The following is a 12,169-nucleotide window of genomic DNA, read 5'->3' as shown; positions in this document are numbered from 1 at the left end:
TTTTGAAAAACAGAGACCTGTATAACATCTCCCTTCTCCTTTGCAGAAACCATTATTCCTTGACCAAGAGCTCTTTCTTTCATCAGCTTCAGTAGCATAATTGAGTTATGCCTTCCTGCCTCTTTTCTGGGGATTAAACCATTTTTCCCATCTTCAAAAGAGGATTTTACTGTTTAAATAGAAACCAAATGATGAGGTTGTTGTACAGCCTGAGATGGTTATAGCTGTATGTCTGTTTCTTCAGCCGTATTTTCCTTGAGCTTGTCAGAATGCTGTGAGCTGAAAATATCCTTTCTGACAGGAACATCATGTGAATTGAAAACTGCAGGACAAACTATGCTTTAGTTTGTACTTTATCTTGAAGTGACCAACGTGACCAAGAGCTGGTGAATGAGGCTCAGAACTCTGGAAAAATGTGTGAACAAAGAGCCCAGAAGCTGAACACGGAGTCTTGCTTTGATTGCCTTCCATTTATTTTATGTGGAACTGAGGAAATGATATAAAAGGAAACTTGTTTGGCAGGTGAATGTTACCTTTAAGGCAGCCTCCCTCTGGTGCTTTTTCTTCTCTCAAATTTGATAACATATATATTGGAATAAAGGAGGTAGGCAGCAGACTGTCTTTGGGGATTCTAGTATGCTGAGGGGCTTTGTTCTGAATTAGACCAAAATGCATAAGTTCTCATAAGACATTCCTAACACACAGATGGGTTACACTCTGCCTACCTGCCTGCCTGCCAAGCATGCACATTATATTCGGAATCATCCAGATTGTTTTCTAGCCAGCAAAGTTTAGAAATGAACCTGCCAAGCTCTGAAGAAAATTCTTCACTGAGTAGGTAGGCATTTGAATTATTCACACATCCACCATCACATTCATCAGAATGGTTTAACATCTTCCACCTTTAGCTATGGTCTGTATCTGTTTTCATTTTTAAAACTACATTTTAGACACCCTGGATGCATAGCCCAAGATCACAAATCAAGGAATGAAGCACTTTCATAAGAATCCTTAAATCTAATTGGATTACTCTTCACTTAAAGGCCTGCATGCTGCTTGAATTTATCAGACATCCCTCCACAATCAGTTGAACTAGAGTGTCATACGGACCAGGCTTTAGGTTCTTGTCACTTTCTTTTCTAACCCTTGTACTGAATGTAGATTTGTTGCCAAGTTTCTGAGAAGTGTTGATTCTTTGTTAACTCGGGAAACCCTTCCTGCCCCAGGATTTCATTTGTGAGGCCAAGGCTTACCCCAAACAGTGACTCTTAACTTTTCAGCATTGGTAATTGAAAAAAAGTGGGGTTATTACAACTTACAAAAATCCTAAAGCAATGTTTAGAACTGTACAGAAATGGTTGGACCTGGCTCTTCTGCACTCTGCAAGGGCTGGCAGCTGGTACTGTCTTAGGAGTAGCAGCCCTTCTCTCCCCTCCCAGCCTGGTCCCAGATGTCTCATGGATCTAGAAAGAGATGCTGTCAAGGATGCTTTTGTACAGAAGAACTGTCTTGGGGATATCTTATGGCTCCTCAGAGTTAATACTGATCTTAAATCTTCTCTTTGACTATCTTTAGACAAAGAATATGTCAATAGTTCGAGCTCTAGGTTTTACAGCTGGTATTTATTTGTATCACTTCTTTCTTTGTCTAGGAATGTAAAAGTGATTCTAAAATGAGATGTGTAATAAAATCATTCAGATTTATTGTACCTACAAAAATGTCTCCTCATAATATATTCCTAACACTTTTGGAAACAATTTTGATCCTATTTTCCACATTGTCAGTGCCACTAAAATCAAATGAGTTACTTTTTTCCTTATGAAAGATTGGTGATAGAAAAATTCAGTTGTTTTGAAGTAGTATTCTTTAGTGAATGAGTCAGTGAATCTAAATAGGGAATAATGTTACAGAAGATGGCTTGGGATCATAGAATTTGGAGTAGGAAGAACTTGAGAGGTCATCTCATCCGAACTTTTGTTTTACAGTTGAAGACTGAGGCCCAGAGAAGTATAAAGGGAAGCCCAGTGTTACACAGATAGAAAAGCATCATAGCCTTTGAGTCTAAATTCATTGCTGTTTCCACTATAACTTGCTGATTCACAACATTATCCCCATTTTATAGTCAAGGAAACTAATGGTAAAGTAAATTAGAATCGCAGATTTAGAGCTGGAAGGGAGAACCCTCCATGTAATCACTTCCCATAACCTGTTCCCCTGTAATGGCCATACCTCTGATCTTGTTGTTATCTAGCACTTCCCACTTCCATGCTCACGATCTCCAAAATTCTTCTGATTATAATCTTCTACAATCATCCTGTCTTGCCTTTTGCCTTACAGCTCCTAACCTTGTTCTGCATCTCATCATAACCTCTATCCTCTCACTCTTCTGTTCTTTCTCAGGCTGTTAGCCTGAATTGGCTTCACACACTCCACTTTTCCCTATCTTAACCCCTTGGAGAACCAGTTCAACTCTATGCCATTCTCTACACTCAGTTCCCTTGCTCCTTTATCCTTTCATCAGTCATGCCTTGTCAAGTCCCAACTTTAGATTATTCCCATCATCTGTTGCTCTGATAAATAGAGTTGGGGAAACTCAAAACCATGCTGCCTGGATCCACTACAAATGATGTTCCTCAAAATCAACTGGGCCTTCATAGTAGTAAGGCAATCTTTTTATACTTCCCTAATAATTCACTATCCAACTCACTATAGCCACTTTTCCATACTTTTTTAATCCATCTTCAGACTTCCTATGGTACCCCCTTCCCCCACCTTCCCAGCTGAGAACCTTCTTAAATTTTACCAAAAAAAATTTTAGGTCATTTTTCAAGAGCTGCCTCTTCTCTCTTCATATATTATTATGATATCTTCTGACACTATCTCCTCCTTTACTTCTGTCTCCTTAAAGAGGCAGTCCTGTTTATCAAGACAAACCCTCGGTCCTATCCCATCTCTTCTCTAGCATACTGATCCCTTTTTCATCCCTATTCTCACTAATCTTCAATTTCTCATTGTCTACTAGCTGCTTCCCTGTTACCTAAACACATACACTCCATGTATCCCTCATCCTTAAAAACCTCACTTGATTCAACCATCCCATTAGCTCTTATCTTCTTATCTCTTCCCTGAATGAAAGGATGTTTCAGACACTTTCAAACTCAATATGTCCAAAGCAAAGTTTATCTTTCCACCCAAACCCTCCCCTCTTCTGAACTTCTCATACCGTTAAGGGTACCACCATCCTCATCACCCAAGCTCAAAAAAATAGTAATTGAAGAGCCACAGTTTGTACCCAGATCTCTTCCCTCCAAATTCCATCCTCTTCATTGAGCTGTCTTCTTGCTTATAATCATAACTAACCCAGGTTTTAGAATATAGAACTTAAAGATATTTTAGAATGTAATCACTTAGTCCAATTCTCTTGTTTTACAGATGAGGAAGAAAGTGAGGACCAGATAGGTTCAGAGATATGCCCTCTGCCAAGTTTGGTAAATTGCAGGGCCAGGATATGAACTTGCATTCTGACATCCTCAAAAATTTCCCCTCTATGTGTCTACCTCATCACATGCTACATTTTTAATGTTCCCTCTGATTTCAGAAAGGTCTGAGACCCCCCAGAAAAGAATATAAACAATGGGCTTCAGTTAAATCATTATTAGTTTGGATGAGTTCAGAACTCATGTGTTTAAAACCAGGATTTGCATTTCAAAGTATGGATCAAAGTGCTATATTGACTGTCAAAAAGTAATTAAACATCTAACCTAGCAGCTTGGAAGAAAAAGTAACACAAGGATAAATTGGTGAAAGTAGGATCATGGAATTTTAATTTTTTTCAACTATTTCATAGTCATGAAAGTTAGAGCTGGAAGGAACTTTAGAGAGAATCTAATCTAATCCTGTCATTTTTCAGTGGAAGGAATAGATTCAAAGATGTAAACATGTCTATAGATACTTTTGTTGTTGTTCAGTTGTGTCCAACTCTCTGTGACCCAACTCTCTGTGACCCCATTTGGGGTTTTCTTGGTAAAGATACTGGAATGGGTTGCTGTTTGCTTCTCCAGCTCATTTGACAGCTGAAACTGAGGCAAACAGGGTTAAGTGACTTACCCAGGGTCACACAGTTTGTAAGTGTCTGAGGCTGGATTGATCTCAGGTCTTCCTTATTCTAGGCTCATGCTCTATCCTCTGCACCACCTCCCTCTAGCTGAAGATGCCTTAGAATTTTCCACCCCTATCTTGCCTTTTAACAATTGATTTTTATCGATCTCTTTTGTTTTTTCATGTTTCATGTTTTACAATAGGAAACTTAGGTTCAGCAAAACTAATCAATGTTTTATAAAAGTCTGATATTACATGCAGTATTCCACACCCATGCAAATGAGGTAAAAAGATGCACTCTCATTTTTTTCTCCCCCATTGCCTCCTTCATCTCTTCATCACCTGGCTTCTCTAGCTTCCTTCAAGTACTAGCTAAAATCCCATCTTTTACCAGAAGCCTTTCCTGATGCTCCTTAAGGCTAGTGCCTTTCCTCTTTTAATTATCCCCAATTTATTCTGTATGCATCTTGTTTGTATATGGTTTGCATATTGTCTCCTCCCTATTAGACTGTGAGTTTGAAATCAGGGACTCTTTTTTTTGGCAGGGGGGAGTTTTTCTTTGTATTTCTTATCTAGTCTAGCACACTGCCTGGTGCTTAGTTGTTGACTTCTTTGTGGCCAAGTTTGATTATAATTTCATAACAGTTCAGTATTTATTACATTTTTTTCCATTTCCTTTGCTGTAGTCATTGTATATACATAATTTCTTTGTTTTGTTCACTTTACTTTGCAACATCTTTCCATGCTTCTCTAGTTGCCTGGAGAAGTTCATCAGTATTGTATGTCAGTTTCATCATGGCATGCTTGCACAGGTTCTTGATAATGGTCAGTTCTCTTGCTCTTTCCCAGTCACCAATGGAACAAAGCAGGGCTGTGTGCTCGCTCCCATGCTGTTTAGGGTGATGTTTTCAGTGATGTTGTCACATGCCTTCAACAAGAACAAAAACAGCATCAAGGTCACCTGCTGCCCTGATGGTAAATTATTTCACTTGAAAAGGCTACAAGCCAAGAACCAAAGTGGAGGGAGGATTGGTATATGAATTTTGATTGTACACTTAATGAAGCTTCTGAGACTGAGATGCAACAGAGTATGGATTGATTCTGTGCCACCTGGGATAATTTTGGCCTGATAACACCAAGAAAACAGAGGTTATCCACCAGCTAGCAATGCACCATCCATGACCACTGGTTATAGCAAATGGAGAAATTTTGAATGCTGTGGATAATTCACTTACCTTGGCACTGTATACTTTCCAGGGATATACACATAGAGATGCTGAGGTTGATGTATGCATCACCAGAGCTAGCTCAGTTTTTGGAATGCTCCAAAGGAAAGTGTAGGAGAGAAGAGGTATTAGAGTACCTACCACAATTGAATGTCTAAAGAGCCATTGTGCTAACCATGTTCTATGTCCATGAAACCTAGACAGTATACCAGTGCCTTACTGGGAAGCTAAATTGCTTCCATTTGAATTATCTTAGGAAGATTTTGAAGATCACCTGGCAGGATAAGGTACTGAACACTGGTCATTGCATAATGTTGCTGTTACTATGAACAATGTTCTCCTGGTTCTGCTCACTTCACTCAGCATCAGTTCATGTAAATCTTTCCAGGTTTTTCTGAAATCTGCATGCTCATCATTCATATACCACAATTTATTCAGCCATTCCCCAAATGATGGGCATCCTGTCAATTTCTAATTCTTGCCACCACAAAAAGAGCTGCTATAAATATTTTTGTACATAAAGTCCTTAAAAAGATATTTTTTAAAAAAGAAAAAGAGAGAAAAAAATTAGGAAAACCAATCAATACATAGGGAAAAATCTGAAAAATATATGCAGTGTTTCGTACTTTTGGATCTCTCTCCTACCTGCACCTCTGTAGAGAAGGCAGGGAGAGGGATCTTCTCATATTTTTTCATTGCATTTAAGCTTGTTCTTTATTATTTCTCAATATTGTTTTGATTGCTTCCTGTTATTTATTCTTTCCATTTACATTGATATAGTTATTGTGTGTATTATTTTCCCACCTCAGCTTACTTCACTTTAAATAATTTTGCCTTTCCATGTTTATTTGTATTCATTATGTTCATCATTTCTTATAACACAGTAATATTCCATACATTTATGTACCACACAGTTTGTTTAACCATTTCCCCAGTCAATGGCCAACAACTTTGCTTACAATTCTTTATTAGCACAGAAAGTGCTATTGGAAACCTTCCTGTTTAGTCACTGACCTTTTAGGGGGTATATGCCCAGAAGTATAATCCTTGGGATCAAAAGTCACTACCCTTAGCATAATTCTGAATAGCTTTCCAGAATGGCTGGGCCAACTCACAGCTTCACCAGGAATTCATCAGTGTGTCTTTCTTTCTACAACCCCTCCAACATTGACTATTTCCATATTTTGTAATTTTTTGCAATTTGTTGGGTGTGGGGCATTCTTTCTTGTATTTCTAATTCTTTCTTGGGAAATGTTTGTTGGGGTCTTCCCTTTGATGGCTTAGTGAATGAAGTGCTGAGTTTGGAGTTAGGAAGACTTGGGTTCAAATCCATGCTTAGATACTTACTAGCTGAGTGACCCTGGGTATGTCACTTAACAACTGTTTCCCTTAATCCAGTGGAGAAGGAAATGGCAAACAATTCTAGTATCTTTGCTCCATGGACAGTATTGCCCATGGACTCACAGAGAGTCAGATACATCTGTACAACTCCTTTGACCATTTATCTATTTCTATGTTGTCTTTTTTCCCCTCAGATGTAAAGGAAATGCTCTGACAACATATTTGAAACCTCAATCTATCCATTTTAAATTTGGGTTATCAATTGTAAAATGAAGGAGTAGGAAGAGGTGATGACTTAAGGTCCCTTTCCACTCTAAATTCTGGCATGGTACATTGGAAACAGACTTGGAATTTGCAGTGGGAAGATCTTTTGAATCCCAGATCTTACTAACTGAATGATTTAGGGCAAATCACTTACCCACACTGGACTTCTGATTCCTTATTTGTAAAATGGAAAAGTTGATCTAAACCAGAGGTGTCAAACTGAAATAGAAATGGAGGTCACTAAACTGTTCATAAGGAAAACCACATGTTTACATTAATATACCAACACATTCACATCAGATAGGAACTACATTTTAATCTGGCTCAGCTGCCCTGGGGAGTGTTGTGGGCCACATGTTTGACATCTCTTGACTAGAGGATCCTAAAATTCTTTCCAACTCAAGATCTTCTGATACTATGACTTTGGCAGGTTCTGTTAAATTCCTAAAAAACCATAATCTCCCATTTACATAGTACTTTGCAGTTACACATGATCTCATTTGGTTCTAATGTGCCCTAAGGCAAGTAAAGTAAACTTTAGCATTCACCCTCTCAGCTTCAGATCTCTTATCTGTAAAATTGGGGAAGCATTTGCACCATCCACCTTAAATGGCAGTTGTGAGGAAAGTGTTTTATAAATCTAAAACTGTTATTTGTGCAGACAGAGGCAGGTGCTGGAGAGCCCACAGTTAGATTTCCAGTGTGAGCATTTACATCTGAGAAATGAGCAAATGCAGCAAACTAGACCTCGAGTTCCTGTTTTGTTGATTGTCTAGACTTTAGAAAGTGATGGAGAAAATGTTAATGATGCAGATTAAATTTTAAAGTGTCTACATTTTTTTCCACAGAGGACTAACTGGTTGTTAAACATTTGTCAGGACACCCCACATAGATGTATTATTATTGCTTCTATGGGGTAATTTGCCCAAGGTAGACTACACACTTTATTGGGTGTCCAGAGGATCCCAGAAATAGTTGTTTCTATCCCTTTTCTTCCAAGAATATGATCATACCAGATGGGTATACAACAGGCATGGGAAAAATGGGCATTGAAAAAGGTTTTTCACCTATTTTTTCTACCCATAGTGTAAAAAAAAAGTTTCAAGCCTCTTTACACACTAGCTTGTATGCTAGACTTGCTTGTGACAGCCTCTGTACCAGATAAAAGAAAGCACTTTCAGTAGGTGCTAATTTAATCAGTTTTTGTTCACATTCACACTTCCCAAGCTACACTTGCAAATTCCATCATGCAATTTATGTCTGCCAAAGGCATTACTAATAGTGACTGTATTTTTAAACCAAAAATAGGGATAAGAATATAGGCCTTGGAAAGGATTTTTCTGATTTGTGAATTTATTCCTTTTGAAAGTCTTGTCAATGTAAAAAAAATCACATTTTCATGTTTATATATTTTAGATTAAATAGATTTTAATGAAAAGATAATCACATGAAAGAAAATTAAAAATTTGGCAAAAATATCAGTCATCATAGTATTTATGTTAGAATTGTTGCCATTCACCTGCCATTGAAATTTATTGTATTATTCCACCTTGTACTAATTTGACGAATTCAATGCAGCAAATATTAAAAGGCTACTATGTGTTAGGCATTATGCTAGGGAAACAAAGGCTTTTTTTAAAGTTCCTGTCCTCAAGGAGTTTACATTCTATGGGACTAAAACAACACCTAGAAAAATATGTCAATACAAAGTATATACAAAGTTAATTGTTCTTAAGGGGTGGGGTGGGAGGGAACACTAACATCTAGAGGTATTAAGAAATGACTCAAGTAGGAGGCAGCACTTGAGTTTCATGATGATGAGAACTAGTGACTCCCAAGAGGCAGAGTGAGGAGGGAGAGCATTCTTAGCATAGGAAACACCCTGTGCAAAGTAATAGAAGTGGGAGATGAAATGTGTTTACAAGGAATAACTAACAATAGGCCAATTTGGTTGGAATGTAGAGTATGAGTAGTAGCAATGTGAAATCAGTCTGGAAAGGTAGGTTGGAACCAGACTGGTAAGAGCTTTAAATACCAGAGGAATTAGTATTTTATCCTAGAGGCAACAGAAAAACACTAAACTTCTTGAGCAGGGGAACAACATAGTCTTATCCTTTAGGAATATTAACTTTGAAACTGTAGCGGATGGTTTGGAGAGGGAAGAGAAGGAAAGGACTACTCAGGATGCTAAGGCAATTGCTCAGACAAAAGATGATGAGGGCTTGAACTAACATGGTGGTCACATGAGTAGAGAGAAGGGGATAAATGTAAAATATGTTGTATAGAAAGAATCTACTAGACTTGGCAAATTTTTTTATACGTGGTCATAAGACTGCAGAATCAGAGACCTATTGCTAGAAGAGACCCCCAAGACCATCTAGCCCAATTCAGGCATTTTACAAATGAGGAAATTCAGGTCCATGGAGATTAAATGACTTTTCTAAGGTCACACAGGTAGTGTCAGAATTAAGAGTTGAACCCAGGTTCTTTGATTCCAGGGGCTAGCACTCTTTCTATCATACTATTACAATTGGATATGGTGGTTTTGGTGAGGGAGAGTGAGGAGTCCAGAAAGAATTCAAGGTTCTGAACCTGAGTGGCTAGCAAACTGATGATGCCATTGACAAAAATCAGGAAGTAAGAAAAAGGGATTGGACTCAGGGGAAAGGTAATGACTTCAATTTTGCACACTGCTAGATTGGAGTTCCTTGAGTGACAAAGATGGAGATGTTTAGCAGGCAGTTTGCAACTAGAACTTAAGAGCGAGAAATGGAGGTGAGATATGTAGATTTGGGGGTCATCTGCTTAGAGATAACTGAACCTAAGGAGTGGATTATAGCTTCTTACCTGTGATCTTACAATGACATCATAAGAGAAAGTGTGTAGAGAAAAAAGAAGTGGGCTCAAGACCAAAGCCTTGGGGGACCCCTATTGTTTGAGGGAAAGTTAGATGATGAGTTAACAAAAGCAATTTAGAAGCTGTCAGTCAGATAGGAGGGGAACCAGGAAAGAATACTGTCAAGAAAACCTAGGGAAGAGAAGACTTTTCAGGGTAAGGAAGTGATCAACAGTGATAGGGGCATGTAATTTGAGGGTAAAAAGCAAAAAAGTTAAACTGGTTAATTATAGGCTCAAAAGGACGAAAGATCTAGAACAAGAGTAGGGAACCTGAAGCCTCAAGGCCAAATGTGGCCCTCTAGGTCCTCAAGTGTGGCCCTTTAACTGAATTCAACTGTCACAGAACAAATCCCCTTAAGAGGATTTATTCTGTAAAACTTGGACTCAGTCAAAAGGCCACACCCAAGGACCTAGAAAGCCACATGTGTCCTCAAGACTGCAGGGTTCCCCACTCCTCATCTAGAACTTGAAGAGAAATAATGGGGAAAAAATGAGAATGAGGAAGGAATAGTAATTCTAGACCTCAAATTGTACTATAAAGCAAAAGACAGCCATCAAAACTGTTTGGTACTTGTTTAAAAAACAAAAAAGCAGATCAGGCTAGATAACAGTCACAAACAACTGATCTAGGTAACTAGTTTTTAAACTAAAGAAAATAAATTACTTTGTGAACAAAAATTGTTTGGACAACTGGAAAGTAGTTTGGCAAAAATTAGGTTTAGACTAACATTTACAACATATACCATAATGAGTTCGAAAGGGATGTGTGATCTGAATATTAAAGGTCATGCCATAAAAAAACAACAACAGGAGGTTCAGAATAGGCATATTTCATAGCTACTGTGTGAATTTTTAACTAAGGGATATAGGCAATCACAAAACATTTTAAGATTTTAAAGATCATTTTGATCATATAAACATGAGGTGATTTTTCACAAACAAAATGTATTAAATATGTTACTAAAGGTATGATATCCAAGATATAGAGAGAGCTAACACAAACATGTAAAAAGAAGAGCCATTCCCCAATACATAAGTGATCAAAGGACATGAAGAAACATTTCTTAAAAAGGAACTGCAAGCCACATGAAAGAATGTTCCAAATTATTAACAATAAATGTAAATCAAAACTATGATAAAGATGGGGAATAGTCAATGCTGGAGGAGTTGTAGAAAGGCTCCCTACTGTGCTGCTGATGGAGCTACAAATTAGCCAGATCATTCTGGAAAGAAATAATGTAATTAAGAAAGTGATTAAAACATCCATAATCTTTGAATCCAATATTCTACTCTAGGCATATAACTCAAGGAGCTCAAAGATAGAAAGAATGTTTCCACATACACCAAAATATTTATAGCAACATTTTTAGAGTAGAAAAAAATGGAAACAAAGTAGATGTTCATGACTGGAAATGGTTAAACAAGTAATGGTGTGTGAATGTAAAAGAATATTACTATACTATAAGAAATAATGGATACAGAGACTTATTGAATACAGACTGATACAAAATTAAGTAAGCAAGGCTCACCAGACTTCCTTTTAAGATGGCAATATGAAAGGTCTCTAAGGGGCACAGGTCTTCCCACATAAACCCCAGGAAATATTTTAAAAGTGTCCCAGACAGAGCAATGATAAAGAAAACCAAAGGGACTCAGGAATGCCTCCAACTAGACTACAACTGCATAATATGATGACCAAAAGTCAGCAGAATCCAGGACAGGGCTTGCATCAAGAAAACCAATGCAAGCTGGTACTCTGAAGAGGGAGACTTACAAGCCAGAGAAAGCTCTGTAAATCAGGAGCACATATAGCTAGATCCTTGTCCTAACCTGTTATGATGGAAGTGGGGAACAGAGCCAGCCTGTCATAGGTCCCTGCACAGGGAGATGACCCAACCAAATATTCCCTGAAACACCGAGAAGCATAGCAGATGACAGGACCAATTCAGTGTTAGGGCATATCTGGAAGCCTTGTAGGAGGTCTAAGACCAGTCTACTTCTGACATCCAACTGGGCCTTTCAGAGCCACACCAGGAGACAGAACTAGCACCCTAGTGGGGACTGTGCAAGTTGGAGACAGAAACTGGCTGAGTCTAGAACCCATGATGGATCACCAACAGACTAAAAAGCCAGAAATTGAGGAAACTTAGAGGAGACAGAGTCAAGATGGCAAAGTAAAGGCAGGGACTCCCCTGAACTCTCCCCCAAATCCCTTGAAATGCCTTTAAAATGATTTTAAAATTCTAGAGCAGCAGTACCCACAAAAAGACAGAGTGAAACAAATTCTCATCCCAGGGGAACTTGGAAGGTGGGTAGAAATTGTCTGTCACACCTGGGTGAGA

The 12,169-nt window shown here is 38.3% G+C and overlaps 1 long non-coding RNA gene across 1 annotated transcript in view; it reads right to left on the bottom strand.

The window, feature by feature from the left end:
- Nucleotides 1-3,797: 3,797 nt before the first annotated feature.
- Nucleotides 3,798-12,169, bottom strand: part of LOC140518982 (uncharacterized) — a 32,020-nt gene continuing 23,648 nt past the window's right edge. The window contains exon 2 of the long non-coding RNA XR_011972064.1: nt 3,798-5,026. This is a non-coding gene — a long non-coding RNA (uncharacterized lncRNA). The remainder of the gene's footprint in view (nt 5,027-12,169) is intronic.

This window comes from Notamacropus eugenii, chromosome 1 (genome assembly GCF_028372415.1).
Source record: "Notamacropus eugenii isolate mMacEug1 chromosome 1, mMacEug1.pri_v2, whole genome shotgun sequence".
NCBI classification, from domain to species: domain Eukaryota; kingdom Metazoa; phylum Chordata; class Mammalia; order Diprotodontia; family Macropodidae; genus Notamacropus; species Notamacropus eugenii.
Note: the sequence above shows the minus strand (reverse complement) of the source record. Positions and strands in the feature narration are given on the sequence as shown.